Here is a 26724-nt window from a genome sequence, read left to right as displayed (position 1 = left end):
GCGAGACCAATGACTTCCTCATTGCAAATACATTTTTTCACCAACATAAATGAAGACTAAACACGTGGGCCTCATCGGATGGAATACATAGGAATTAAATTGACTACATCTGTGGAAAGAGGCAACGGAAAACCTCAATAACATCAGTCAGAACAAGGCCAGGGCCTGACTGTGGAATAGACCATCAATTGCTTATATGCAAGTTCACGGTGAAGCTGAAGAAAATTAGAATAAACCCACGAGAGTCAAAGTATGACCTCAAGTATATTCAATCTGAATTTAGAGACCATCTCAAGAATAGATTTACTCATTAAACACTGATGACCAAACCAAACAAGTTGTGGCATGACATCAAGGACATCATACATGAAGAAGAGGTCATTAAAAAGACAGGATAGAAATAAAAGATGAAAATCAATGTCAGAGGAGATGCTGAAACTTGCTCTTGAACACAGGGTAGCTAATACAAAAGGAAGAAAAGATGAAGTAAAAGAGCTGAACAGGAGATTCCAAAGGGAGGCTTGAGAAGACAAAGTATTATAATGAAATGTGCCAAGACCTAGAGTTAGAAAACCAGAAGGGAAGAACACACTTGACAATTCTCAAGTTGAAAGAACTGAAGAAAAAATTCAAGCCTCGAGTTGCAATAGTGAAGGATTCTGTAGGGAAAATATTAAATGACACAGGAAGCATCAAAAGAAGATGGAAGGAATACACAGAATCACTGTACCAAAAAGAATGGGTTGATGTACAACCATTTTAGGAGGTACCATATAGTCAAGAACCTGTGGTATGGGAAGAAGTCCAAACTGCACTGAATGCCCTGGGAAAAAAACAAGGTTCCAGGAATTGATGGAATACCAGTTGGGATGTTTCAACAAACAGATGAAGCACTTTAGACCAAAAAATTTGGAAGACAGCTAGTTGGTCAACCAACTGGAAGAGATCCATATTTGTGCCCATTCCAAAGAGAAATGATCCAACAAAATGTGGAAATAATCGACCAGTGTTATTAATATCACACACAAGTGAAATTTTGCTGAACATCTTTCAAAAGCGACTGCGGCAGCACATCATCAGGGAGCTGCCAGAAACCCAAGCCAGATTCAGAAGAGGACATGGAACCACAGATATCACTGCTGATGGCAGATGGATCCTGGCTGAAAGCAGAGAATATCAGAAACATGTTTACCTGTGTCTTATTGACTATGCAAAGGCATTCGACTGTGTGGATCATAGCAAATTATGGATAACATTATGAAGAATGGGAATTTCAAAACACTTAATTGTGGTCATGTGGAGCCTGTACATACAATAAGAGACAGACGTTTGAACTAATGAGAGGATGCTATGTGGTTTAAAATCAGGAAAGATGTGCATCAGGTTTTATCCCTTCACTATACTTATTCAATCTGTAAGCTGAACAATCAGAAAAGCTGATCTAGATAAAGAAGAAAGTGGCATCAGGATTGGAGGAAGACTCATTAACAACCTATGATATGCAGATGACACAACCTTGCTTGCTGAAAGTAAAGAGGACTCATATGCATGAGGAAGCTGGACAATGAATAAAGAAGACTGAAGAAGAATTGACTCCTTTGAAATATGGTGTTGTCGAAGAATATTGAATATACCATGGACTTCCAGAAAAAACAAATCTGTCTTGGAAGAAGTAGAGCCAGATTGCTCCTTAGAAGCAAGAATGGCAAGACTTCATCTCACATACTTTGGTCAGTGAAAAAGAGGAAGACTGTCAATGAGATGGATTGACATAGTGGCTTCAACAATGGGCTTAATCATAACGGTTGTAAGGATGGCACAAGATGGGGCAGCGTTTTGTTAAAAACTGACTAGATGGCACTAACAACAACAACATGAGGTTTGAATAACTTTTTGAATGTCACAGACCAGAAAATGACTTTTTGAATTGAATCATGATTCTCTAGTTATAGGTTGATGATAAATTAAAATTAGATGATATTTCTAGAAGCAAGACTGGTATAAATGATCTTACCAAAACAAAAAATTCCACAACTTTCATAATTTTAATCTATAGCCTTTAAACTCAGTTTTTTTTTTTTGTTTATAGACTTATTTCTTAGGAGAACTATGTATTTGTGCAACTCATCCAAAAGCTGTCTACCATTTTATTTATAAAATGAGCCTGAATTCCTTTCTGTAATGTTTTATATTATTCATACATGATATTAGATCAGCTCACTTCTGTATAAACAATAAATCATGGATTTCAATTTTGAAACAATATTAATCATTAATGGTATCTAACTCTATTGCATGGGTATGCACAGATTTCAGCAAGACAAAAATGTTATATGCAACTGAAATAAGCAAAATTAATCTAATATTTCAGGAACATAAAATGTGTTCTTTAACTATCTTTTAGAAATTATGTCAAGTTCCAATCACCATGATTATTTTATAATTGATTTTTTGAAATATTACATTAAACTTCATGCATTTGTTTATTTCCTAAAGAATAGAACCTCATCTCCTTACTAAGGACACTCAAATCTCTTTCCCAATCTTGACTTAGTCTTTTACAAGTCTCTTCTTCTGTTACTCCCTTCCATTTATGCTCTGTATACTTGGGGCTCATCAATAGTCTTTATATATTTAATATTTTTTCAGAACCTTGTTTCTTTTTCTGGTAGTTATCTTCTTCTACATGCCCTAATATCAAAATCCCTCCTTCTCACTTCACCTCAATGTCATCTTTGTCTACCTGACTGTTATATTTATTCTTCAATGTCTAACTCGATTATGAACTCTTCCTTGAAGAACTTTCATCAAGTTCCCATGCCCACTATTCTCCTTGAATCAAATGCTCTTTGATTGATGTTTATAAGGTATTTTTTTCATTCTTTCTCCCCTAAATTTTTTACAGCAGATCATTGTTAGATGGGTCAGGTTCAGTCTTCCTCACCAGACATTTTTCAACTTTGCATTCCCACACATAGCCAAGTGCTTGGAAAGAGAAAATATTTGTTGAATTGAGTTACCTGCTGACAACTGCTATTAAGATGTTCCATGATTTAGCCATTGGTATTTGTGAATGCGCCAAGCACTGCGAGTACATGACTGTTGTTATGGACTGAATTGTGTCACCCAAAAGTGTTGAAGTCAGTACTTGTGAATGTGACCTTGTTTGGAGAGTCTTTGAAGATGCTATTTGGTAACATGAGGTCATATTGGAATGGGATGTGCCCTAATCCAATATGACTAGTGTCCTTATACAAAGAAGAGATATAAAAAAAGACATAGAAGGAAAATACCATGCAAAGATGGAGTCAGAGATTAGAGTGATCCATCTGTAAACCAAAGAATGCCAAAGATTGCCAAGAACCACAAGAAGTTAGGAAGAGAGAAGGAAGAATCTTCCCCTAGAGCCTACGGAGAGAGCATGGCCCTACTAACACCTTAATTTTGAAATTCCAGCCTCCAGAACTGTGAAACAATTGATTTCTCTTATTTTAAGCCATCCAGATTATGGTATTTTTTTACAGCAGCCCTAGGAAACTAATACACCTATGATTCCATGAAACACCAAGGATTTCTAGTGCCTACAATTTCTTTATCAGTCATAAAAACACATGTAAAAAAGTCAGAATAAGCCTTAGAAGTTTATCTTAGTAATCTGCTGCTATAACAGAAATAACCCAATAGATGGTTTTAACAAATAGAAATTTATTCTCTCAGTGTAGGAGGCTATTTGGGGTGCCAGCTCCAGGGGAAGGCTTTCTCTCTCTGTTGACTCTGGAGAAAGATCCTTTTCATCAATCTTCCCCTGTTCTAGCAGCTTCTCAGTGCAAGGACCCTGGGTTTAAAGGATGCACTCCACTCTTGGCTCTCCTTGTTTGTGACAATGAGGTCCCTCTCTGCTGGCTTCTCTCTTTAATATCTCAAAAGAGATTGACTCAAGATACAGCCTAATCCTGTAGATTGAGTCCAGCCCCATTAATATAACTGTTTCTAATCTTGCCTCCCATGGGAACAGCAGTCAAGAAATCAACAGATGCATCGCGTTGGGCAAATCTGCTACAAAAGACCTCTTAAAAGTGTTGAAAACCAAAGATGTCACCTTGAAGACTAAGGTGCACCTAACCCAAGCCATGGTGTTTTCAGTTGCCTCATATTCATGTGGAAGCTAGATGATGAATAAGGAAGATCAAAGAAGAATTGACCCCTTTAAATTGTGGTGTTGGAGAAGAATGTTGAATATACCATGGACTGACAAAAGATGGCAGTGGGTTTTGACAAAAGAATGAACAAATCTGTCTTGGAAGAAGTATAACCAGAATGAATGCTCATTAGAAGCAAGGATGGCAAGAATATATGTCACATACTTCAGACATGTTGTCAGGAGGAATCAGTCCCTGGAGAAGGACATCATGCTCGGTAGAGGGTCAGCGAAGAGGAAGACCCCAATGAGATGGATTGGCAAAGTGGCTGCAACAGTGGGCTTAAGCGTAACAACGATTGTGAGGATGGCGCAGGACCAGGCAGTGTTTTGTCCTGTCGTATATAGGATCACTACGAGTAGAAACCGACTCAAGGGCACCTAACAACAACAACAGTCTTGCCTATTAACATTATAGATGTTAGGATTTACAACATATAGAAAAATCACATCAGATCCCAAGATGGCGGACAACCACAAAATAGTGGGAATTGTGACCTAGCCAAGTTGATACATATTTGGGGGGAACACAGTTCATAATACGAACGCTAATACATTTTTGGCATACTCCACTAAATGTCTATGAATTTATACTCAGCCATAATGAAGTGGGAAACCCTGAGCATAGTGGTTAAGTGCTACGGCTGCTAAACAAAGGGTTGGCAGTTCGAATCTGACAGGCGCTCCTTGGAAACTCCATGGGACAGTTCTACTCTGTCCTATAGGGTCGCTGTGAGTCGGAATCGACTCAACAGCACTGGGTTTGTTTTTTTGGTTTGGTAATGAAGTGAGCTGTTTGTTGGGTAGAATGGGCTTTTACAGAGTGCTAGTTTTTATATTGGGGATGGAGAGGATCTGTCAATATTCCATCTATATGTTTACCTTGCTTGAATGAGGCAAAGTCTACCACTTCATTATGTGTCAATTGGCTAGTTACCTCTCTATTATATAACTTTCGTATAGGGTAATACTAAAGATAAAATAGTCATTATGCTACCTTCCAACTCTAGAATTCTTTAAATGCAGTATACGCTGATATTTCTTTTTTCCCTCAAACTAGTTTCTAGGGAATTGCTCCTACTGTAATATCTTTGTCTTGTAGAGCATATAACTTGCAATGTAGCCTTGCCCTGAGGTAGAGATCCACCACCAATTTTATACGCTCGAAAATTCTCATGTAAGGAATGACATAAGTTTTGCATGACTATATAACTAAAACATTGAAAATCTAGTCTCAATTACACATTAAGTCTTATCTGCATGTTGTGTTTTTAAATAGAAAACAAAAGAGCACGATGACTGTTAATGCCTTTCTCTTGGTATTAGCATTTATACATTTATCGTTAGAAAATGTGGATTTATAAACCAAGTAACTTCATTTTTTTCTGAAAATCTTTTTCATGGTGTGTTTTTGTTGTTGTTAGATGCTATCAGGTCATTTTCAACTCATAGCAACCCTATGTACAACAGAGCAAAATGCCACCTGCTCCTGCACCATCCTCACAATTTTTGCTATGTTTGAGCCTACTGTTGTAGTCACTGTGTCAGTCCACCTCCTTGAGAGTCTTCCTGTTTTTCGCTGACCCTCTACTTTACCAAGCATGATGCCCTTCTCTAGGAATTGGTCCCTCCTGCTAACACATCCGAAGTAAGTGGGACAAAGTCTCCCCATCCTCACTTCTAAGGAGAATTCTACCTGTACTTCTTCCATGACAGATTTGCTCATTCTTCTGGCAGTCCATGGTATATCCAATATTCTTCATGAACACCATAATTCAAAGACATCAAGTGTTCTTTGGTCTTCCTTATTCATTGTCCAGCGTTCACATGCATACAAGCCAATTGAAAATACCGTGGCCTGGGTCAGGTGCATCTTAGTCCTTAAAGTGACATCTTTGCTTTTTTAATGTTTTCAAGAGGTCTTCTATAGCAGATTTTTCCAATGCAATATGTTGTTTGATTTCTTGATTGCTGCTTCCATGGGTGTTGATTGTGGATCTAAGTAAAATAACATCCTTGACAACTTCAATATTTTCTCCATTTATCATTATGTTGCTTAACAATGTATAATATATAAAAAAAATCAAAACTGACAATTTCACAGTAATGTACATGCAATAGAAGAGTGTTATTATTTAACCCTTTTCAGGAAAAGTAGAACTAGGTCACTTTATTTCCCTAACACTTGAATTTCATTTTATTGAGTAAGTCTTTTACTCTTCCTGAGTCTCACGTAACCAGTCCATCTGTAAAGTGAGAAAAGGAAAGCTCTCCACTTGCTTACGTTACAGGAGAGCAATTGTATTAGTTTCTATTGGTGCCATAACAAATTATCACAAATTTAGGAGCTTAAACCAACTCAAATTTATTGTCTCACAGTTTGGTAGATCAAAAGTTCAATGGATATAACTGGATTTAAATCAAGGTTGGCAGGACTGCGTTTCTTTCTGTATGCTCCAAGAGAGAATCCTTTTCTTGCCTTTTCGAACTCCTAGAATACATTCCTTGGGTTGGGGCCCCTTCCTCATCTTCAAAGCCAGGAAAGTCACATCTCTCTGACCCTGTTTTAGTCATCACATCTCTCTCTGAACACATCTTTATCTCTGGGAAAGGTTCTCCACTTTTTAAGGATCCATGTGATTAGTTTGGGCCCACCTAGATAAAATATATATATATATATATATATATATATATATGTATATTTTTAGATAATCTAGGATTATCACCCCATGTCAAGGTCCTTCATCTTAATCCATCTGCAAAATTCCTTTTGCCACATAAAGTAACATATCTACAGGTTATGGAGATTAGGACTTTGGCATCTTCGGGTGCCTTTATTCTGCCTGCCACAGCAACAAAGCATTTTAATGTGCTATTTTAAGATCACAGTTTCTTTGAAAATGAATGAACACATACATTATGCAAATCTTTTCAAAAACTCATTTGAAAGCAGTATTTAGAGAATCAGTTTATAGGGTGTCAAAGATGATGACCTGTCCTCTTTTAACTCAGTGTACAAAGAACAGAAAAACACTTAACTTGCATTATGATATGATGGAAGTGAAAGGCCCTGAGGGTTCCCATTCTTTAATGTATACCCACCGGTTGAGATTTGTTTTGTTTTGTTTGTCTTTCATATATTTGGGTATTTGACATTAGGCAAACTATTGATGGAACAGTTTTCCACTTTTCATTATGGAAATTGAACTGTAACTCCCCCTCCCTACTGCCTGGCAGCCTGGCTATGGCCATATAACCTATGTTCTACTCGTCAAACACCCACGCCCAGTGCCCAGTGACAATGTTCTCTAGCATCAGTGTCCCATGGTTTTTGGCATTTTCTGGATATGATTTTTAAGCTTTCTGTTGACTCTGTGAGCATCTTGATATCCTTAAAATAAATTCCATCACTGATTACATTAGCCTGATACTTACAACCAAAAATGCATATCTATGTATTTCTCCTTATCCCTAAATCTAAGGAAGCAAATAATTTAGCAGGAAAAAAAAAAAAAAAAAAAACCTGGATCTACTGACGTATATGAGCCTGTCAAGAGTATATATACTATGATGCCAATAACTAAAAATCTGGTAAGCAAATTTTCAATAATTCAGAATGAGAATTGAAAACTAGCTATGATTTAGAAAGCATGTACACATGCTTCTAAAAAAGAGTAAAACTGTTAGCTCAGATATTAAACTTTTTGTATCATGGTGAGTTTTAATTAGAAGAAAATAAGGCGTGGTTTTCTTTTCCTATCTATTCACAAAAATAACTCCATTAGAGAGTCAGTTTGCTGTATTTTAGGTAGCCAGAAGAATGGAGTTATAGGTAACACTGATTTTCTCATTACAGTGTCTGTGTAGCATAAGAACGTCTCTCGGTAAGGGATGATATTCAAATTTAATAGTATTTACAAAATTGTATTTCCAGGCATCATAGAAAGATACTTTTTTTGTTCACTTCTTCTAAAAGAAACTTAAAAAAAAAAAATAAGTAAAAGGGGAGAGGTAAGAACTCTACCTCATGTTTGGAACTATAAAACAAGTCAAGTTTGGGGAAAAAGAAACTTTTTTCTGTGTGTGTATGTTGTTAATGCAAGTAAGAAACTCACCTATAGTTAGACACATCAACACTAGTCATATCAAAGCAGTGTAAGCTTCATCTTCATATTTTTACATGTGCAGCCAAATGGTTTGATTCCAATGACAGACTAATGGCATGTGAGTTAAAATCTAGTACTGCTACAACAAATGAAGATGTTAGAAGGAAACAGATGTGCAAGGACAGAGAGGAGTAAATTAGATTTAAGTGAAGAGGGTGATCTGTTCAGTATGGTGGCTTTTAGGAGCTACAGTGCGGCGACGTATATATTTGAGAGTAAAAGAGCCAAGGAGGTTGATTTAAAAATCTAGGAGAATTAATATTTAAAACAGGGATGGAAAAGACAATAATCTGGAAAGTACAACTTTTAAAGAATTAAATTTTAAAAGAAGAGTTCCATTTTAAAAAGAAGGAAGGGGTTAATTGCCAATTATGTAGTAAATAAATAATATATGTAGTAAATAGTACTAATAGAAGTTGGCTTTCTTTCAATAAGTTTCCCCTGTTAATGTCTGATCATTAACCCATTTAAAAGTGCGTCATTTTCTGCAACACTATATCATGAATTCAAAACTGTTTCCAGCCACTTAATAGAAAACAAGTTTCATTAAACCAGACATCCAAGGAGAAAGATGAATTAGAATACAGAATGAGGAGGGTAACCTCATTCTAAATTAAAAAAAAAATAATAATGACTCTCCCATATTATTTTGTTACATGACACAAGGGTATTCCCCAGGGATATCATCTCTGTAAATTCTTAAAAACATAGACTGTCCCAAGCCTCTTCTTAAATAACCAACAGAAAGCAAATCAGTTTGGTGCCTTGTTCCTATGCATAATGAATATAAGTATCCCTGAGTTTTTCTCCTACTAGGAACAATTAAAAAAAAAAAAAAAAAAACTCGTTCCCATTGAGTCCATTGCAACTCGTAGCGACCCTATAGGACAGAGTAGAACTGCCCTTAGGATTTCCAAGGAGCACCTGGTGGATTCAAACTGCTGACCTTTTGGTTGACTGCCGAAGCTCTTAACCACTACAACACCAGGGTTTCCGCTATGAACAATAGTAATTTTTTGTGTGTGTGACGAAAATGTATATAAGAAAACATACATAATCTCAATAATTTCTATATATACAATTCGGCGACATGGAACAATAATATTTTAGTATGCTAAATATATTATAAAAGACCCAAACCCACTGCCATCGAGTTGATTCCGACTCATAGCGATAAATATGTTATACACTTGACAAATATTTATTGATGATTAGCATTTCAGCAAGCAAGGATGGTGAGAGTTCGTCTCACATACTTTGGGCATGTTATCAGGAGTGACCTGTCCCTGGAGAAGGACATCATGCTTGGTAAAGTAGAGGTCTAGCAGAAAAGAGGAAGACCCTTGACAAGATGGATTGACACAATGGCTATAACAATGGGCTTAAACATAACAAACATTGTGAGGATGGTGCAGGACCAGGCAGTGTTGAAATGAACTTTGTAGATCTATGTTCCCTAAAACTAGTTCTCAAAAGAGGGTTCGGACTTCCTTTTCACTTCTTTCTGCCCAATCATTCCTGAGGTAGCAGTTAAAATTAGGGTCAACTCTTCTCAAAATTGATCAAGACAGTTCACTCTCTGTTGGATTTGGGTTGAAAAGTGGAGGACAGATGTACTTGTCAAAGTTAAAGCTTTATTCTTAAGCCTGTGGATTTCCAATTATGTTCAGAAACCTTTTTTTTTTTTTTTAAGTGTCAATCTTGTGGAATCACATACTCTGATTTTCAGAAAACTTGTAAACTAATATTGAGGTATCAGATTACCAAGAGCTCATCAAAAAGACCCTATAATGCATATGTCCATTTATCTGGCACACATAATCTTGACATCCACATGTTCTTTCACAATTGCCTATAGAATAAAAGTTCCTGTAGTCCCAACCAAGACATTCAGCTGAATTAATTAGACTTAATCATCTTTGCTCCCACTTGTCTCATTTTGTCGTACTGTGATGGCGTGAGTGTTGCTGTGAGGCTGGAAACTATGCCACCAGTATTCACATACCAGCAGGGTCATTCATGGCAGACAGGTTTTAGCTGAGCTTCCAGACTGAGACAGACTAGAAAGAAGGACCCACCCTTCAAGGAAGACCACTTAATACAACTATTATTTAAGTTTATGCACCAACAACTTAGGCCAAAGATGAAGAAACTAAAGATTTTTACCAGCTTCTGCAGTCTGAAATTGATCAAACGTGCAATCAGGATGCATTGATAATTACTGGTGATTGGAACGCTGAAGTTCGAAACAAAGAAGAAGGGTCTGTTGTTGGAAAATATAGCCTTGGTGATGGAAATGATAGAATTTTGCAAAACCAATGACTTCTTCATTGCAAATATCTTTTTTTACCAACATGAACAGTGACTATACACATGGATCTCTCCATATAGAATACACAGAAATCAAATTGGCTACATCTGTGGAAAAAGACAATGGAAAAGCTCAATATCATCAGTCAGAACAAAGCCAAGGGCCAAATGTGGAACAAACCATCAATTGTTCATGTGCACGTTCAAGTGGAAACTGAAAAAAATTAGAACAAGTCCATGAAAGCCAAAGTACAACATTGAGTATATCGCACCTGAAGTTATTGACCATCTCAAGAATAGATTTGACACATTGAACACTAATGACCAAGACCAGACGAATTGTGGAATGACATCAAGGACATCATACATGAAGAAAGCAACAGGTCATTAAAAAGACAGGAAAGAAAGAAAAGACGAAAACGAATGTCAGAAGAGACTCTGAAACTCTTGAACATCAAATAGCTAAAGCAAAAGGAAGAAATGATGAAGGAAAAGAACTGAACAGAAGATTTCAAAGGGCAGCTCAAGAAGACAAAGTATTATAATGACATGTGCAAAGGCCTGGAGTTAGAAAACCAAAAGGGAAGAACACGCTCCACCTTTCTCAAGCTGAAACAACTAAAGAAAAAATTCAAGCCTCACGTTGCAACAGTGAAGGATTCTATGGGAAAACATTAAATGACGCAGGAAGCATCAAAAGAAGATAGCAGGAATACACAGAGTCATTATACCAAAAAGAATTGGTCAGCTTTCAGCCATTTCAAGAGGTAGCATATGAATCAGGAACTGATGGTACTGAAGGAATATGTCCAAGCTGCACTGAAGGCATTGGCAAAAAACAAGGCCCCAGGAATTGGCGGAATGTCAATTAAGATGTTTCAACAAAACGGTATAGCACTGGAAGTATTCACTCATCTATGCCAAGAAATTTGGAAGACAGCTATCTGGCCAACTGACTGAAAGAGATCCATATTGATGACTATTCCCAAGAAAGATGATCCAACTGAATGCAGAAATTCTCCAACAATATCGTTAATATCACACAAAAGTAAAATTTTGCTGAAGATCATTCAAAAGCGGCTGCAGCAGTATATTGACAGGGAACTGCCAGAAATTCAGGCAGGGTTCAGAAGAGGATGTGGAACCAGGAATATCATTGCCGATGTCAGATGGATCCTACCTGAAAGCCTGTGTTTTATTGACTATGCAAAAGCACTTCACTGGGTGGGTCATAACAAATTATGGACAACATTGCAGAGAATGGCAATTCCAGAACACTTAATTGTGCTCATGAGGAAACTGTACACCACAGATCAAGAGGCAGTCATTTAAACAGAACAAGGGGATACTACATGGTTTCAAGTCAGGAAAGGTGTGTGTAAGGGTTGTATCCTTTCACCATACCTGTTCAATCTGTATGCTGAGCAAGTAATACGAGAAGCTAGACTCTGAAGAACGGGGCATCAAGATTGGAGGAAGATGCATTAACAACCTGCATTATGCAGATGACACAACCTTGCCTGCTGAAAGTGGAGAGGATCTGAAGTACTTACTGATGAAGATCAAAGACCACAACCTTCAATATGGATTATACCTCAACATAAAGGAAACACAAATCCTCACAACTGGACCAATAAGCAACATCATGATAAACGGAGAAATGATTGAAGTTGTCAGGGATTTCATTTTACTTGGATCCACAATCAACACCCATGGAAGCAGCAGTCAAGAAATCAAAAGACTCATTGCACTGGGCAAATATGCTGCAACAGACCTCTTTAAAGTGTTGAAAGCAAAGATGTCACCTTGAAGAATGAGCTCCATCTGACTCAAGCCATGGTATTTTCAGTTGCCTCATATGCATATGAAAGCCGAACAATGAATAAGGAAGACCAAAGAAGAATTGACCCCTTTGAATTGTGCTGTTGGCAAAGAATACTGAATATACCATGGACTGCCGAAAGAAGGAACAAATCTGTCTTGGAAGAAGGATAACCAGAATGCTCCTAGAAGCAAAAAAAAAAAAATCACAGCAAAAATATGTCTCACATACTTTGGACATGTTATCAGGAGGAATCTGTCCCTGGAGAAGGACATCATGCTTAATAAAGTAGAGGGTCAGCAAAAAAGGGAAGACCTTCAGTGAGATGGATTGATACAGTGGCTGCAAAAATGGACTTACACATAACAGTGATTGTGAGGATGGCGCAGGACCGGGCAGTGTTTTGTTTTGTAGTAACATAGGGTCGCTATGAGTTGGAACCGACTCAATGGCACCTAACAGCAACAACGGTCATCTTTGAGTTATGCAACATCCTTTTTTTACTGTCCCTTATAAAAAACCCTTTGCCATCAAGTCATTTCCGATTTATAACAACGCTATAGAACAGAGTAGAACTGATGCACAGAGTTTCCAAGGCTGTAAGCTTTACAGAAGAAGATTGCCACATTTACCTCCTGCCAGAGTGACTGGTGGGTTTGAACTACTTACCTTTTGTTTAGCAATGGAACATTTAACCACTGTGCCACCAGGGCTTTTCTGTTTCATATGTATGGAATTTTTTTTTTTTAATCAGTGACCATTACTTGAATATTTTGACTAAATACTGATGAGCTGAAATGTGCTTGAACAATTTTTTTGTTTGTTTTTAACCACTGTTCTTCTCTACATCTTTTTTAACTCCATATGCCTTAACTTAAAGGACTCTAGAAAAGGCAAGCTATATGTCATTGTTGCTATTTTTTCCATGCTAGTATCTTAGCATCTTAACCCATCCTAAGTTAATAAGACCTATATTTAGGAAAACTGCAATTAATATAAAGAGCCTTCTTTTGGTTTGATCTGTCATTGGTAGAAAAAAAACCTGTTTTTAATGTATGAGTAGGGGTGTATCATTAAAATGGATACCTAAGATAATAAGATGGTATGTTGCCAGATAGCATGCAGCTTCTTTGTCAGAAAGAACTTATTTTAGGAAGAGATCCAAAATTTTACTCATAATGTATTAACATACAGATGCCCACACTTAAGAAAAGAGAACAAGGCAATTTCACAGCAAGAAAAACTGTCGGCATTTTTGAGTTCTAATTAAGAATGAACGCATGTGAGCCAGAGAGGTAGCTATGCCAGGCAGGAGAATGAGTGGCATGGAGCCAACACAGCACATTTCTATGCAAAGAATATGGTAACTGCTGTCTGCTGTGTTCCAATTACTATACATCAAACAATGGGCTTGACTCTATAATGGGATGAGAGAATGTAAATAAGGCCTGCTTACCTTTTTTAAAAACACAATTGCACTTGCCAGAATGTGAATCTGACCTGGAAGTCAGTGGTTTCTTCAAATAAGAAAAAAATGATTCACCAACTCTACTCGTCTCAGAAGTGCCAAATCCAAAGGTGAGTCCAAGGCTCAAGCCAAAAGAAGTAAGGGACAGCTTTGGAGAAGAGACAGATGCTATCCTTGGAGTTCCTATCTTCTTTTGTTGGGTAGCATCAGGTCCCTCTTCAATCTTTCTTAATGATAAAAGGTAAAATAAATCAATGAATAGTATTAGTAGTTTCCATGGATACTTAAATTAAGAATTTGTGCATAAGAAATAATGTGGATGGCAACACAGCCATACCCATCACCTGCAAGTAGACAACACAAATGTGAGGCACATTGGTTTTTCTTATATTTCCCAAATGCATGCTTGTTTAATTTGCTGTGTAAGATGAAGGCAGCATCATTGCATCACCTTTCTTCTCAATCCCTTTGAAATAATGCTTCGTGGAGTCTTATTAGGTGATTTGTGGACCAAGAATCCGGTACTTGTTCGTTTAAACCATGTGCAGGACTCTGAATCCCAAAAACCATTATAAGCCGTAGCTAATGGCCATAGAGCTTGTGTCTGTACATGGAGATAGCTTCTGTAAGGTAGATTTCAGATATTCCCTCTGCTGACAGATTTAGGATTAACTTTTCCTCAACCTCTAAACAGAAAGCTAATGGAAGAGGAGGAAAAATATATAGATCCCCAAATATTCCTTCCTACACACACGTATAAATGTACATGTTGATGTAAGTGAAAAACACAAGATTATGCTCTTCCTCACCCATAAATTCACTGAACCAAGTGTAAAGTGGATAAAAAGGTGCGTGTCTGTATATGTGTTTATGTATACATTCTTGTGCTGATACTATCGATAATGGAAAAGTAAAAAAAAAAAAAAAATAGCTGTCTAAGTAGATTAAATACCAGATGAAAAAAGCTAAGAAGCTGAAATGGTTGTTTCTGGAGAGGGAGAATTGCAGGTGGGGAGGCTAAAGCAGGGAACTGCTTTTAAATATGAAAACATGAATTAAAATGAAGAAAATTCTGCAAAAGTAAGGAATGAAAATAAATAACCCTCAAATGAAAATAGGTAGCTAATATCCATCTATAAAATGAAGAACTGTATAGCCATTAAAAAAGAACAGAGTAGATCTAGAATGTTCTGAATCTTCAGATATGTTCCAGATATATTATTAATTCAAAAAGTACTAATTACACGTCAGGCATGTTTGAGGCAAGTCAACGATAGTGAACAACACAGAAAATGTCCCATATTCTCCAGGCTTTACATTTTAGTGAGGGCCAATATAAAGTATACAGGCATACCCACTGCCGTCAGGTTGATTCCGACTCATAGTGACCCCATAGGGTTTCCAAGGCTGTAAATCTATGTGGAAGCAGACTGCTACGTCTTTCTTCTGCAGAGCCACTGGTGGTTTCTAACTGGCAACCTTTTGGGTAGTAGTCAAGTGCCTATAACCAATGCACCACAGCATGTAAGCATATAGTATTTCAAATGGTCATCAGTTCAATGGAGTAGAGCAAAACAATTTAAGAAGGTAGCGTGTGTGTGGTGTCAGGCAGTGGTGGCCCAGTAATAGAATTCTCACCTTCCATACAAGATCCAGATTCGATTCCTGGCTAATGCGCCTCATGCGCAGCCACTACCCATCTGTCAGTGGAGGCTTTCATGTTGCTATGACGCTGAACAGGTTTCAACAGAGCTTCCAGACTAAGGCAGATTAGGAAGAAAGGCCTGGCAACCTACCTCCAAAAAACCAGGCCATGTAAACCCTATGGAGTCACTATGTGTTGGAATCCATTCCACAGCAACTGGTTTTCACAGAATCAGAGTGAGAAACCCAGAGTTGGGTTGGTTGGGTGGTTCTGGCTTGGGGTCTCTCATGAGGTTGCAGGCAAGTTGTTTGCCGCAGGTGCAATCCCTATTGATTTGATAGGGGTTAAGGTTCTGCTCCCAAGCTTACTCCCATGGCTGTTGGCAGGAAGCTTCAGCCCTCTCCATGTGGGCCTTTCCATAGAGCTGCTGAAGACATGGCTTCCTGCAGAGTTAAACATCCAAGTGAAAGTGAGAGAAAACACACCCAAGATGGAAGCCCGGTCTATATACAACCTAATCTCAGAAGCATGTGCCATCATGTCTGCTATTTCTATTTAATGAAGTTAAGTCTCTTAAGTCCAGCCCATACTTAAGGAGAGTAAAATCAAGCTCCAGCTCTTAAGGGAAGAAACATTAAAGAATTTGTTGATGTGTCTTACAACTATTATCAAGAGCTTCTTATCTTCAACTTAGTTCTTATTTTTATTATCAGTGTACTTAGTATGTTTTGTTTTCATCATGTTACAATTTATTAAAAATATCTGTGATATTTAAAATGAGAATGGTCTAGTAGAAAATGCATGGAATTATAATTAAGAATATCTGGATTTGAATATCAACTCTTCCATTTATTAATGTGTGATCCTGGGCTAATTCCTTACTTTAGTTTTTTTATTTTTGTAAATTCAATAATGACATTCATTGTGAAAATTAAGTGAGGTAATACATCTAAAGCAAAGCAGTAACATTTAGAAAACATTCAGTAAATATTACTCTGGTGGTGTAGTGGTTAAGTGCTGTGGCTGCTAACTAAAGGTCAAACCCACCAGGCGCTCCTTGGAAACTCTATGGGGCAGTTTTACTCTGTCCTATAGGGTCGCTATGAGTCCACAGTGGCAACAGGTTTTGTTTTTTTGTTGTTTATTATTATTACCTTTAATTTTTTTTCAATTTACGAATCATATTTATCTATATTCACATTCCTTAAAACAATTTTAATATGTAATTATAAGTAGTGAAATAAGTAATACAGCGATCATTATAATACTGAGCGTTTTACTCAAACAGCAAATCCCATATTTGCACATATACATGTGGCAATGAAAGTCTATTAGTGGTTTTAGCTGACAAGAGCAATGAGATGCACAGTTAGTCAGGAAATGTACCATATGCCATATTACACCTGGACACTGTGTGGTTGCAACTTAATCACCTTCCTAATGTCATTATAGTACCTGGATATTGGAAGACATATGGCATTTTGCCTCCTTGTGATGCTTTTCCATCCTAGACTTGGTTGACAGTTATTTACTATTAATCTTCTGCCAGCTGTAAATATGAAGATGTTAAATATAAAACTCTGCTCCACAGAAGGGCTTGCTCTTGCTTATTTTTAAACACTCTTCCTTTATTGGTGTCAGGATTTCCATTACCTGTGCTTTTCATTCCCTCCCAAGCAATTCTTATTAAAAAATGATTATCAGTTCTTTGTTATGAATGCAATTAAAAAATAAAAGTTATAATAAAACTCTTTAGTTCTTAATTGTTGCCCATGTTACATTAAAATAGAAAGCCCTCTCTCCATCCAGTTTTTTTTTTTTTAATTTTATTTCAAGATGTAAAATGCTAAAAGACATTCTTGGATAGAACTTATCTGAACAGATATCCTTTTATAAATTTTCCAATTTTTGGAAAAAGAATCCTGAGCAAGTTTTAGACAAAGTCAGAATCTGCTTGAATGGCAATCTTCACCTCATTTGACAGCAGGGTGCGTGGAAGAAGGGAAAGAAATTAATATACCATGGTTTGTTATATAAACAGGTGACCCACTGCATCTTCCTTAACTTAAAGCTTGGAAAAAGCCCCACCCTATTAAACATATAGCTTAACAGTCTTGTGCCAGTGAGATTGAGAATGCAGGTTGAAAAACAAACAAGGAAGCAAAGGAACAAAAACCTGGTTCTAAGAAGAGCCCCTGGTACTTAAAACACCAAGAGGTCCTGTTCTACTCTGCATTTATCTACCTGTGTCAGTCAGAATACAGAAAGGAGAAAGAAATCACACCAGCAATTTGAACAAGGGAAATTCAGCATAAAGAATCGTTAACTAGGTTGACAATTAATCGTTAACTAGCTATGAGACAGAGTAGAACTGCCCCATAGAGTTTTCAAGGACCACCTGTTGCCTTTTTGGTTAGCAGACATAGAACTTAACCACTATGCCACAACTAGATAATAGGTGGCTATCAAATAAAAGGGATGAAAGAGAACTCTAAGGCAGAATAGAAGTGGCAGCTGTAGAAAGGAACTAACACCCCTGACCCCCGCAGTTGAGAGACAAGTGAACAAGGAGATACTGAGAAACTTGGAGGAGGAACCCACAAGGTAGAGATCAAGACGCCTAAATCTCCTACCTAAGGAGCCCTGGTGGTGTAGTAGTTAAGAGCTCGGCTGCTAACCAAAAAGTCGGCAGTTCAAATCCACCAGCCACTCCTTGGAAACCCTATGGGGCAGTTCTACTTTGTCCTGTAGGGTTGCTATGAGTCAGAACTGACCCAACAGCACCTAACAACAACAGAACAAAAAAATCTCCTAAATTAGGAGATTGTGTGGCTGCTCTAAGAGCACACTGCCCACCCATTCCTGGGGTAATGAAACAAATTGAGGCTGCCTGAAGCCACCAGAACAGCCAAGGGCCACAGGAACGTTTAGAGACCAGCAGCACTCAACAGCCTTGGGGCCACCAGAGGACAAAAACAAAAGCAGGAGGAAGAAAAGAAAACCCCTCCTTCAGTCTCTGCATAGTACCCCCCTGTATGCAGAGGAAGGAAAAACGCAGTTGACTGAGTCCAGCTCCAGTATCACAAAGTGGGAGAAAGAAGAGAGGATTTGGAGCTGCGAAAAAACACATGAACAACTGCCAAACCAAGTGTGTCAAGAATTGAGTTGTTCCACTTGACAATAATGTGTTACTGTTGTTTCATCTCCTCTGTTGGTATTGGTGACTGTTAACAATATTTCATCGTTTCACGTATTTTTGCTTGGTCAATCCAGCAGTTTATTTATTTATTTTGTTAATGTAGTAGTTTATAATCCCTTAAACCTTTGTTACCTATTTCTTTACAAAGTATTTTGAATAAAAATATAAATATATTCTCCAAACACATGTTATCTAAAACAGAGCATACTAAACCCAAACATCATAATCCCTAATAATTCAGAGCCTCCCCATCATGTTAATAACTGTAGTGTTATGATACCTGTGTAACACTGAGGGAGGCACGTATGTTTCCCCTCTCCTATCTGGTCCAAACTATCTCTAATTATTTACTTAGAAACTCCTACTTTTTTCTTCTGTCAGTAATTCTTCTGCTGTATTATTTGAAATAAAATCAATCATTATTAAATTCTTGCCTGAGTCAGTAGGAAATAAAACCAGAAGAAGGTATAGTATGGGTGGGACAAGCACTTAGAGCTCAATTATGAAGACCTGGTATAGAGTGGCCTCACAATAAATAGAAATTTGAAATCAATATATTGCTATTAGAATTGTTAATACTATAATAAAGATGATTCCTACTTCAAATATTTCACTTAGGAATAACATATTTAAATAATAATTGAAAATATCAACAGAAAAGCTTTCATAAGCTGGGCTAGTATTAATTGTGAAATACTAATTAAAGGTAATGAGATGTCAGGCCTCAATTGAGCGGACACTTGATAAGTTGCATACTAACCACGGGCAAGAATTGCTGCAAAAACTTTCCAGGCAGATACTGTGTGCACAAAAGTGTTCAGATGGGTAAGTGTAAGGCATTTTCACGAACAATGCTTAACCACCTGGAGCAGAGATTTTAGAAAGTAGTAAGCTGTTCAGCATATTTATTGAGCCACTAGTATCTGCCTGACCCTGTCCTAGATGCTAGGAAAGTGAAGGGGTGAAAAAGATAAACCAAGTGTATGCCCTTAAAAAGCCTTATTCTAGTGACTTCGATATTTTGCTACAATGTTAAGTAGGATAAAACAAACCCCTTGCCTTCCAGTTGATTCTGACTTAGAGTGACTCTATAGGACAGAGTAGAACTGCTGGATAGGGTTTCCAAGGAGTGGCTGGTGGATTTGAACTGTCAACATTTTGATTAGCAGCGATAACTTGCCGTATTTCTTCACCCTTGCGCACCAGGTCTCCTTAAGTATGATAAAGAAGGTGAAATAAGTAATAGGCTAGAAAGAAGAGTCATTAGAGGGCAGATAGGTTTTGGTTAGATTCTGAAAGGTCTTGAAGTTTGGATTTTCTTCTATTCGTAAGAGAAAGAATTTAAAACTTTTGAACACAGGTATAGTAAGGAAAAACACTTTAGTAAGGCTAATTACGGGCACATCTAGTGTTGGACTAACGTGGTGGTGCTTGGTATCAGGAACCCTGTTTGTAGTTTAAGCAAAAAAGACATCATGACTAGTTATTTCTCACAAAGTCTTACTCATTCTAAGTAAACTCTATGAAAGCAGGGCACTGTCTGTTCTTGCTCAGTAACTGTAATAATCATTGGGACAGAGTAGACATTCAATATTTATTGAATGACAAAATAAGTGAATGAATCATGCGTGCACTCTGTGAGTGTGTCTATATATCTGTGATAGAGATACGTGGATTTTTTTACACAGGGTATTTTTAAAGATAATGGCCATGTCTCATATTGTTAAAAGGGACAGAAATCTGACTCCTGAATACTCAAAGCATTATATTATTACACCTCCCCCAAAAAAGAAAGAATATGAAATTAAAAAAAAGATTGCCATCAGAATTATTGTCAGCATCATTCCTAATTTTTTGTTTTCCTGTAACTGAATCTAAAAGTTTACTTAGAATGAATGGCTGTCCATTTTAAAAATGATTGTTTTTGTAACGTAGCATATGCTATTTTCATTTATTTAAGAGCTCCGTACTGGTATTCTCTAAGATTAATCTGTGTTTTGATTAATCAGGGACACTAAATATATTTTCTATATTCTCCCCCGTGACGGTCCATTAACTCTGATACCTGAAATTTTAAAACAGAAAGTTTCAACTATTGTTAAAAAATACCCTGGGTATTAGAACAGGATTGTTGTTTCAAAAAGAAAAGGAAAACTGGAAAACAAAAAAAGAAAAAAAACAACATATAAAAATGGCTTTTAAATATGTGGATTATATGTAGCTCAAGGAAAACACAGTCCAGGATTTAGGATGTATTGTTTTTATGCATCATTTCCAGTTGGATGTTTTCCTTTTTATACCCTAATTTTCTGCATCTCTTAGGACATAAAAGAAAAGTATGATTAGTGCTGTGTGTTTGAGGTTCTGTTGCCTTGGAAGCTGAGCTCTACTGCTTTGAAATACATTTCCATTCCAGCACCTGCAATTGATTTGTACCAGTTAAAATATTAATGGAAATGCAAACTAAAGCTTTCATAAAGTTTTCTAGAACACTCTTTGATGACTCTAATAGATGTTTTAATTAAACACTATATAGCTATGATTTGTATTGAATTACAGAAAACGTGGAGTGATTTCTAGTCTCTTAGGGGCATTTTTAATATGGGCTTAATATGTAATTTAGTCAGTTCTACTCATTATTAAAAAATTGTTAGTATAAAACATGCATAAATTGTCATAACCATAACTAGTTTTTTTGGAATTCAATGATTTTAGGGTACCATTGTGTCTACATTTTTTAATAAAAGACTAATTTATACATTTAAATTATTAACCAAGTCAAGTCATTTATTTCTTTTCATAAACATTTTTTGAGTAACTACTACATGTTAGGCATAGATTAGTGCTGCTTCAGAAAAGATCACAGCCTAGAAGATAAATTTACAAAAAAAAAGTAGTTACGTCATTTGCGTACATACATATACAATGACAACTGTAACAAAAAACAAGTTGAACTCTGATTTTATGTGCTTGACTCAATCCGCATTTCACAGAGAATTCTGAGAATTTATTGGATTACCTTTTTAACGAGGGAACGTGTTCACAAACTATACCACAAAATATAGAGTGATATTTTCCATGGAAATCTTAAAAACTAAACTCAAGAATCTAAGAGGTGCAAAGGAGAAAATATTCCTTGTATAAAACCTCTTAAGTCTGCTACATTGCAAAAAATAGAGTTGTTTACAGTAATTCTAAATAATTTAAATACCTTATACCACAAAACTGGTATAAGTTAAATATGATTATCTGCCACTTAATGAAAAGACAACTGTGGAGAGAATGTGTAAGTGCAGGGGAGGTAAATGACACTCAGTCAGCCTAGATGAAGTGAAGCCAAGGATGTGTTTGACTGGACAAAAGGTAATCGAAATCTTCTCTTTCAAGAAGGAGGAGATTTTCCAAGGGTCAAATAACCCAGTAATGTACATGGTTGGAAGAATTTGTCTGAAACATAATTCTCATTAGAATGGTAATTATTTAAGAATAAATTGTTCCTAGCTATTTTGGTTACTTTAGAACTTTTTTGGTTTATTCTAGATTTTGATCATTAAGTCTCTTAGTCACATTTTCCCTCTTTCTTTTCAGAATAGAACAGCAACAAAGATGTCTGTTTAAAGTTAAATTAAGTACCGAAAACACCTGTGGAGATTCCATGAAAACAGAAAATGAAGAAGAGGCTAGACTGACTAAGGAAAAAAAGACAGAATACTCAAAATATTAAACTCAGAAGAGAAAATGGGGGCATTACTACCGAACATACAGAAATAAAAATTATAAGAGAATATTATGAACAAATGGATGTCAACAAATTAGATAATCTAGATGAAATGGACTAATTCCCAAAACACATAAACTACCAAAACTACTCAATAAGAAATAGGAAATGTTGCATAGACCTATTATAAGAGATTGACTAAGTAATCAAAAACCCCCTGATAACAAAAAACAGGACCAGATGGTTTCAGAGATGAATTCTATCAAACATTTAAAGAACAATTAACACCAATTCTTCTCAAATTCTTCCAAAATATAGAAGATGAGGGAACACTTCCTAACTCATTCTACGAGGCCAACATTACCCTGATATCAAAGCCAGACAAAGGTACCACAAGAAATCTACTGATCAATATCCCCTATAAATATAGATGCAAAAATCCTCAACAAAATACTAGCAAAGAGTATTCAGCAACACATTAAGCAGATTACATACCATGATCAAGTGGGGTTTGTCCCCAAATGCAAGTGTGGTTCAACATAAAAAATGAATCAGTGTAATAACACACCCCGTAATAGAATAAAGGAAAGTAAACAAACAGACCACGTGATCATCTCACGTGATGTATAAAATGTGTTTGACGAAATCCAACAAACTTTCATGATTAAAAAAATGCTTAACAAACTAGGAATAGAAGGAAACTTCATCAACCTCATAGAGGACATTTATGAAAAACCCACAGGTAACTTTTTTTTAACATCATATTCAATGATGAAAACCTGAAAGTATTTCCCATAGCATTGAGGAACAAGACAAGAATGCCTGCTTTGACCACTCCTAGTCAACATTGTGCTGGATGTTTTAGACAGAGCCATTAGGCAAGGAAAAGAAAGAAAAGACATCCACATCAGAAAGGAAAAAGGAAAGTGGTTTCTATTCACAGATAGCATGATTTTATATACAGAAAAATCAAAAGAATCCACATAAAAACTATCAGAGTTAATGAACATACTCAGCAATGTTACAGGATACAATATCACTAGATAAAAATCAGTTGTATTTCTATACACTAGCAATAAACAATCAGAAAGGGAAACTAAGAAAACCGTTCCATTTACAGTACCATCCAAAAAAATAAAATACTTGGAAATAAATTCAACCAAGGAGATGGAAGACTTGTATATTGAAAACTATAAAACCTTGCTGAAACAAAGTAAAGAAAACCTAATATTAATGAAAAGAGATACCACATTCATAAATTGGAAGACTTAATATTGTTAAAATGTCAATATTACCCAAATTGATCTACAGATTTAATGCAATCCTTATTAAAATTCCAATGACCTTAAAATAAATTTTATTTATTTTATTATTAGTTACAATATGATAGATTTGACTCTCTTCTATCTCATTGCCTTTTTTTTCCCCACCACTGGTATTTCAACTATTTAAAATCGTGTATGTAGAATTATGAGTCAAATTACATATGAAAATGTGTGCTTGCTTATTAACGTATGAATATAGACATTACTTTACTCACTCATTCATTAAGTTATTATTTAAGTATCCATATGCCAGTCTTTGCATATATTTTCTTTTTTTTTTTCCCTGCTACTAGAACAGCGAAATTTGGCAGCCAGAGGATAGATGTGGGATCATTTCCCAGCTATGCCTTATATTTTTTGTGACTTAGGAAAATTTATTTAACATCTCTGAGCCTCTGATTCTTTGGATTTAACTTGGCAATAATATTATCACATTTTACAGTGGTAAAGACAACTAAATTAAATACTGTAAATGATAATATTTGACACACAGTGAGTGGTCAATAAAAGTTTATTTTCCCCTGACTCTACCACATGTAGCTCTCTTCTATTTGGGATTTGTTGTTGTTGTTCTTTATTCACCGACTGTGATTCTGCATCTCTCAGTACTTATATCATCCAGAGAGTATTTAGATGGATACATTTATTTTTTGAAACCCGCCGGTAATGTGTTCTATGCCACAGACTAATTTTTGACCTTTGTAATGTAACCAGGTTAATTGCTAGTTAATGAAAACCATTTATTTTGTCTACAATAAGCGTCTCAGCAGGAATAACCTACCTAATTAATAGTGACATGTTATGTGAACCTCATCTGGCATTTTGCACCTAATTCAAAACAATTTAAGAGATTAATAATCCATCACCTATTTGAATATGTCACTGTCAGCAATGATAATTCTTGGTAAAGAATATTTCATCCTGTTTTTTCAAAGAAATTTCATTTCCTCATAGTGAAAATAAGTCAAGAAATGCTTCTTTTCTCAAGAGTAGATATGAAAATCCTTGTTTAAAACCATGTTCTAGCCCTCAGTGGTACTCCTCTCAACATTTTAAATACTTATACCTAATTATCAATTGAATTATTTTCCAAATGGACATACAAAACATGTTTTAAAGGGAAGAAAAACAGTCTAATGACTTTTCTAGAGAAAAGATAGTCATTAAGGCCATGTGACCTTATAAAGATCTGTCAAGTCAAAAGATTTCATGTACAAAATCATTAAAAACTGAAACTAAAAGAAACAAAAAACAAATCCGTTGCCCTCAAGTTGATTCTGAATCATAGGTGACTCTAACTTACAGCCACCCGATAGAGTAGAACTGCCCCATAGGGTTTCCAAGGACCTTTTGGTTAGCAGCCGAGCTCTGAACCGCTACTAAACCAGGTATCCAAAAACTGAAGCTAGGGAATAATTATTTTATTTTTAAAATTGTGGATGGAGGATGGGACCATATATGTTAGAGAAGTCAGGTAAAATGAAAGCCTTTTATCTGCAAACATTTCAACTTTTAATCACAGGCAGACGGCTTTGTAACTTCATCTTGTTAGGAATCTCACCAACTAGAGAGTTATTAGGCTTAAGAAGTGATATATTTCAAAAGTTCTGAAAACCATGTCAACCAGTACTCCTTAGTGAGTTGTTTATTCATATTAATTTTGCCTTAATAGTTTCAGTTTTGTAAATGTTTGATAGGAATAAGTAAAGGGATAAAATTTGGGGCTTTAGGGATGCTAATAAGACCACTTATGAAACCACCATAGTTATAAAAATCACCATAGTTATAAAATCATCAAAATGATTATTTCATTTTCCACTCTATGGTAGGTTAGATTACACACCTATAGCAATTCATGGAAACAGGAGAATTTCTACAGAAAATCTTGATAAAACTAGAATCCCTTGATAAAGGAAAAAATGGGAATGGGATGGTGAAGAGGGTAGAAGTAACCACAAGTTTTTATTTTATTACTGTAACTTATAAATTGCTCTTAACCACTCTCCGCACCTTCTCACTCACCTAAAGTTAAAACTGAGAGATGAAGGCAGGGTTCCAATCAGATTTCTCATACTATAGCTAAAGGTAATTCATCACTATAAAATTCACTCTAAGTAAACAGCAAACCGAAACTATATTTTCTGTATAAACACTCCTCTTCATGTATTGAAATGATATTTTTTTCATTAATCTACATGGTAGCAAATTGCACTAATTAATTTTGAATAAAAATTTTTAAGCCCAACTTGGTTATGGCGAATTATGCTTCTTACATTGTTCTTTTTTCTTCCTAATATTTTGCTTAGAATTTTTGTATGAATGTTTGTGAGATTCACTGGCTTTGTAATTTTACTTTTTTTTTTAAATATCCTTGTTAAGTTTTGTTTTAAGGTGCTGATTAGCCTCAAAAATATGTTTTCACTCTTTATATTTACTTTTAATATTTTTATATGATAGGACTTATTTGTTACTCAGGTATCTGGTAGTACTCATCAGTGAACCTAACTGTGCCTACCATTTTTAATGTGGAAAGATTATTGAACAGTAGCTAAATCTGGCTTTAGTTATAATTCAGGTTTTCTGTTTCTCTTTTAGTCAGCTTTACCAAGTTGTATTTTACCAGAAATTTTTACCTAAATTTTCATATTTATTGGCATAAACTCATTCAAAATATGCTTTTTTCATTTCATATCCGAGCACATATAATTATATCTTTCGTCATTCCCAATATTTTTATTTTTCCCTTATTTTTGTGCTCAATCTAACAAGAGGGTGGTCAGTGTTATCATTTTTTAAAACAAAGAAGTAATTTTTGTTTTTATGTAGATCATCTCGTATTTGTCTTATAACTCAATAATTCCTATTCAAATCAT

The 26724-nt window shown here is 35.9% G+C and overlaps 1 long non-coding RNA gene across 1 annotated transcript in view; it reads left to right on the top strand.

Annotated features, from left to right (window-relative positions):
* The window catches only part of LOC111749585 (uncharacterized), a 166685-nt gene extending 140513 nt beyond the window's left edge, over positions 1 to 26172 (top strand). Inside the window, exon 5 of the long non-coding RNA XR_002784786.2 lies at positions 22397 to 26172. This is a non-coding gene — a long non-coding RNA (uncharacterized LOC111749585). The remainder of the gene's footprint in view (positions 1 to 22396) is intronic.
* The last annotated feature ends 552 nt before the right edge of the window (positions 26173 to 26724 follow it).

Source organism: Loxodonta africana, chromosome 11 (assembly GCF_030014295.1).
Source record: "Loxodonta africana isolate mLoxAfr1 chromosome 11, mLoxAfr1.hap2, whole genome shotgun sequence".
NCBI lineage: Eukaryota > Metazoa > Chordata > Mammalia > Proboscidea > Elephantidae > Loxodonta > Loxodonta africana.
Note: the sequence above shows the minus strand (reverse complement) of the source record. Positions and strands in the feature narration are given on the sequence as shown.